The following is a 6,000-nucleotide window of genomic DNA, read 5'->3' on the forward strand; positions in this document are numbered from 1 at the left end:
GCCAGGGCCTGCTTATGACAGGAGCACCAGAAAACCCTGTTAGTGAGAATTTCCTCCATGTGCCCCTACCCCACATACCCATAACACCCCAAAATTTTTGCTGAAGGTCCCAGATTAGTAGCCAAGGGTACTGGTCCTCAAGAAATCACACAGTCCAAAACAAGACACCAAGTACTGAGGCAAGCCGGTTAGAAGAAATGAGAACAGAAACTTCTGCAAGCTGAAGGGTCAGTGGAGACCACAAGGCCACTTCTGCAGAGAGAGGTGCACATGCGTTTTAGGCCAGCAGAAACAGTCCCCAGCACTGTCACTCCTGGCCCACCAAACTGTGATTATGGGGGCGGGGGGGCTCTGTCCTCTCTTAATGAGTCTCCCCTGCCCCTGCCAGTAAAGATCACATCACTCAAATTCCAGCTGAAAAGAGCCATGAATATTACTGCTCCCAGAGTGCTTTTAATTTGACCTCACAGTGCATTTCTAATGGGGGAAAATCTGGCAAGTGACAGAGAAGACCAGCAAGGGCGCTGCCTTACCCCTCTGAGCTGGCATGGAGACATCCCAGCAGTCCCGAGCACCTAGCTCAGCATGGAAAGGTCAGCAGGAACCAGAACAAAGACAGCATGCTGGGGCCAGAAAGGACTCTAGAAATCCTATCTTATATCCCCTTTATTTCTCAGAGAATGAAAGTGAGGTCAGAATAGGATAAAAAATGGCCCTGGTTTCTGCTAACTCCTTGCAGGGTTGGGGCCCCTAGGGCTGAAGCTGTGATTCATGCTCAGCAGGACGGCTCTGGGCAGTGAGCCCTATGGGGCCTGGGGCTGGGCACCTACTCCACATGAGTTGGTTCTGAGATTGCCTGGAACTCAGGGGGCAGGGACCCTGAAATCCCTGGGTCCAGCCCTAGGAGGCAGGCCCAGTTACCTAAGTTGCAGGACCCAGCACCAAGGGAAAATGCAGAGGCCCTTGGTCAAACACTGTTGAGAATTTCACGACAGTGACACAAGAGCATTAAAGCAGGGGCGGGGCCTTCTGAGGACGGGGCCTGTGCTGATGCATGGACTGCATGCCGGTGAAGCCAGCCTTCCCAGAGGCTCCTCTCACACCATCTAGTCCTCTATGCCTCTTCAGTATCTCTTGCAGCTGTCCCCATCCCCGGTTTCCATGCCACCACTCCACTCCAAGCTGCCGTCACACACACTTCCCGGGCAGCTGCAAAACCTTCTGCCCCTCCCACCTGCTCTCCATACAGCAGCCAGAGTTGTTGTTTATTTTTTATTTTAATGTTTTTTTTTAATTTACTTTTGAGAGAGAGCACATGAACAGGGGAGGGGCAGAGAGAGGGGGACAGAGGATCCCAAGCAGGCTCTGTGCTGACAGCAATGAGCTGATGATGCGCGGATCGAACTTGTGAACCATAAGATCATGACCAGAGCCCAAGGTGGGCACTCAACCAACTGAGCCACCCAGGAGCCCCCAGAGCTATTTTTTAAAATGTCACCTGTGAGGGGTGCCTGGGTGGCTCAGTCGGTTAAGCATCTGACTTCGGCTCAGGTCATGATCTCACAGTCTGTGGGTTTGAGCCCCATGTCAGGCTCTGTGCTGACAGCTTGGAGCCTGGATCCTGCTTCAGATTCTGTGTCTCCCTCTCTCTCTGCCCCTCCCCTGCTCACGCTCTCTCTCTCAAAAGTAAATAAACCTAAAAAATTTTTTTTCAATGTCACATGTGATTGATGGTGTTTTGGGGTGATAGCAGGACGTTCGGAGCTGACGGTCAAGAAAGAATTCTTGAAGATGTCTTTGGCGCAAAAAGGTGATTTTATTAAAGCATGGGGACAGGACCCATGGGCAGAAAGAGCTGCACTGGGGTTGTGATGAGTAACTGATTATATACGCTCAGGTTGGGAGGGGTTTAGGAACAGTGTAAATCTGTAAGGAATTTTGGAAGCAAGGCCTCCAGGACCTCAGTCATGAGACCCTTCAGATGTACATCAGGGGGCCATAAGCTTAGAGTATGATTGCCAGCATATATCTTGGAGGAATTGAGATAAAGGAAGTTTCCAAAAGAATTTTCTATATGTTAAAGTAGATTTACAGGATCCTGGGGGGTCAGCATAATGTTAAGCCAAGATTCCCTTTCGCCCCTAGAAAAGTGTCATCATCAAGGCAGCTGAGCTAGAAGAAGGTCACTCTGCCTGTTTCTAGGACTTGTCAATGGGTGGTAAGGGAATTTAATTTTTCATTTGCCTTTGTTTCCCACATCACCATGAAAACACTTAAACCCCCTTGCATCTTGATGAGGGTGATATTCGGACTCCAGGAAACAGAGTCTATAGGTTTCTGGAGATTAGGCTATGGATAAGATTGCCTTTTTCTTGCAGTACTAATTTATCCATAAACTGAAGGAGACTCCTCTCCTGCATGACTGTGATCTCTATCAGTCAACCGTCTGCTTTCTTTCCTTTCCCTGTCCTTGGGCAGCCAGGAGTGTCCGAAGAATGTCACATCTGTCCCACCTCGGGGGTGGGTGTGCTGGCTTGTGCTTTGCCCCCAGCTTGCCTTATGCTCCCTCAACATGATGACATCATCCTCTGTTGATAACAGCCCAGTGTCCTCCCCCAGCCCCAGGGATAAAGATCAGATGCTTTGCCACAGCCTGTGGCACCTGAGTGGCCCAGCCCCTGCCACCAGGCCGCCTTGTCTTGAACCACTGTCTTTCCAGTTCTCTGAGCTTCAGCCACTGCCAAGTTTGCTCCTGCTCATGCATCATACCCCAGCAGACCCACCACACCCTCCTGACCCCATCAGGACCTCGTGTGGTATTGCAGACCTCTCCTTCCCGGCACTTTGCACAGGTGTGATTTCACATGGGTGCGTGTGTTGGGGTGGGGGGCTGACCGATGCCTGTCCCCAAAGGCAGAAGCCAGGTCTGGTTGCCTTTACCATTGTCTCCCCGTACCTAGCATGTCATGTGTGCGCAAGTCACGTGATTAATGACCTGCCTAATACACCAATGGCCACAGACACGGAGGTCCTGGGACTGGCAGTAGGCCTGGCATTATGCAGTCTTCTCGGCTGCAGCAAGGAGACAAGGATACCTTCCCTTGTCGAATGTTGTAAGGATGCGAGAGTGTACAAAAAGCACCTGTCATGAGAGAGATTCTCAGTAAGCGCCTATTGAGTGTTTGTGGGGGGACACAGTAAGGCCTGGGGCAGGGTCAATTCTCTCTTGCATCCCTTCTCCCAGGTGTCTGGGATTCTAGGAAGAAGCTCTTGGAATCCCTTATCTCTACTGCCAGGTTAGAGAGTCAATGCCATTTTCCTTCTCGAGGAATATGCATTTAAAGAGGGACTTCTGGTAAATGAACTTGAGTCGCAGAAGTCCCCTCAGTCAAGCATAGTATGTGGGTGGGGCAAGGGAAGTTCAAATCCAGCCTGGGCAGTGGGGGGAAGCTAGTTCCAAACCCAGGTCATATTCTACATCAGATTGCCTCTTGGGGTTAATGTTTAACCCAAATTAAGTAATTTTGGCCTCAGTTAGGTTTAGCCTAAACCCTACCTCGAATCTAACTTATCTAACTTCCGGTATGGAGTGCAGCAGGGTGGACACCCGACCCTACCCATGTGCACAGAAATACCCCAGGCTTCATCCAGCTTTCTTGCTCCTAAAGGGCTTTCTGCAGTTCAGACTCAATGAAAAGATTATTAAGTGGCCTGGTCAATTCAAACGTAAGGGGAGGGGTTGCTCCCTGACAGGCCACCCACCAGGGAAAAGAGGGGCAAGAGTGCTGCTGCTGATCCTGTCATCCGGCCTTACCTTTGCTCTGCCCTCCCAGGCAGGGTTTGCAGCTCCGGGGAGTCCATCTGGCCTGGAAACAGCTGGGCATTGTGTCGTCCCCTCCAACAGCTGCCCACGGTGTCCAGACAGGGAATGGCCACCACTTGCGTCCAAATGAGGCTCCGGGCAGGGGGAACTGAGCCCCAGCAGCAAAGCCTGGATCCTCCAGCTGGCACAATTCAGAGTCTGCAGGGAGCCAAATATCCTTTATAAAGAAGGCCAGATCAGAACAGCCTCCCACATTTGTCCTGCTTTTGTTCTTCCTCAGAGCACATTCCGGTCTATTAGCTTGTTTGAGCTTAAAAAACAACTCCGTGAGGTCCTTATGCAGGAATCCCCACTCCTCAGAAGAGGAAACCGAGACTAGGGAATCATTATCCTCAGTGGCAGCATGGAAGTCATTACTGAGTGCTTACTGTATGCTTACTGAGAGCTCTGCATGAACTATCTCAATTAAATTCTGGGAAGTATATCCTATTATTTCCTTCATTCTACATTTAAGACCTGGGGGCTGGGAGAAAGCTAAGTAACTTGTTCCAGGTTACAGAGCTAGGGTTTGAACCCGGGTTTGCCTGACTGCAAAGCTTGGGCAATGGACAAGTATGCCAGATGTTTCCCAGAAATGACCCATTTTAGAGGTTCCCACAACGAGTCCAGAGCAGTGAGACTCCTTTCATTTCTGGGCCCCAGCCGTCAACTAGGCTGCACCCCTGACCACACCTGGTCCTAATGCCTCTCTCAGAGCCAAAACTGACCCTCAAGTCTGAACCCATGGCTCTCAAAGAAGTAGAGCCCAAAGCATGATGTCCAACCCACCTTTCCTGGAAAATGCTCTGCCACAATCAAAAATAACCTCTAAATACACAGAGGTCCTTGAGATTCAGCTGTGAAGAAGGCAGGCAAAGTCCCTGCCCTTGTGAAGCTTCATTCCAGGGGGGAGAAACAGATCATAAACCAGAACACACATAGAACAGTAACATAATAGCTGGAGGGAATAAGTACTCTGAAGAAGAAAAAACATCCAGGGAAAGGAATGGAGAAAGACTTAGCTGCTATTTTAGATGAGGAGGTCAGGGAGGGACAATCTGAAGAACTAACCTTGGGGAAAGACTTGATGAACAGGGAGTGTGCTATGGGAAGATTTAGGAGACAAGCATTTCAAGCAGAGGTAACTGTAAGTGCAAAGGCCCTGAGGCAGCAACAATGTGATGTAGTGTGAAGGACACTGTGGCCCGAGTAGTGACCTGAGGGTACAATAGGAAGAAATGAGGTCAAGCAGGTCAACATGGCCCAGATCATGTAGGACCTGATGGACTAGCAGAAGAGTTTGGACTTCTTTCTAAATGTCTAAATGTAATAGAAATTTGAAGGTTTGAGCAGGGTAATGATATAATGCTACAGATTTTTTTTTTTTTTTTTTTTTTTTTTTTTTTTGCTTGAACAACACAAATTTATTCCCTCATACTTCTGGGCACTATACATTCAAGATTAAGGTGTTGTCAGGTTTTTTTCTTTTTTTTTCTTTCAGTTTAATTGAGATGTAATTGACATACAGTGTAAGTTTAAGGTATACAGCATAATGACTTGTATATATTCTGAGATGATTACCACGATAGGTTTACATAACATCCATCATATATAGATATCAAAAAGAAGGAAAATGCTTTTTCTCTGGTCATGAGTGATTTTGGTATTTACTCCCTTAGCAACTTTCAGATAGAACATATAACAGTGTTAACTACAGTTATTATATAGGATATCATATCCCTAGTAATAACTTATTTTGTAAGTGGAGTTTTGTACCTTTGACCACCTCCATCCAATCCCCACCCTTGGTAACCACAAATATGATCTCTATGACTACGGCCTTTTTTTTTTTTCTTTGATTCCACATATGAGATCATACAATATTTGCCTTTCTCGGTCTTATTTTGCCTAGCATAATGCATTCAAGGTCCATCCATGTTGTTATAAAAGGAAGGATTTCCTTCTTTTTTTTACGGGTGAACAGTACTTTATATATATAAACATATATATCCCACATTTTCTTTATCTGTTTATCTACTGATGGAATGATGCATATTTTCTTTTTTTTTTTAACGTTTATTTATTTTTGAGACAGAGAGAGACAGAGCATGGACAGGGGAGGGTCAGAGAGAGGGAGA

The sequence above is a fragment of the Lynx rufus genome, unplaced genomic scaffold, assembly GCF_022079265.1.
Source record: "Lynx rufus isolate CCGP_SWC_20201006 ecotype Redwood Valley unplaced genomic scaffold, mLynRuf1.p SCAF_4, whole genome shotgun sequence".
NCBI lineage: Eukaryota > Metazoa > Chordata > Mammalia > Carnivora > Felidae > Lynx > Lynx rufus.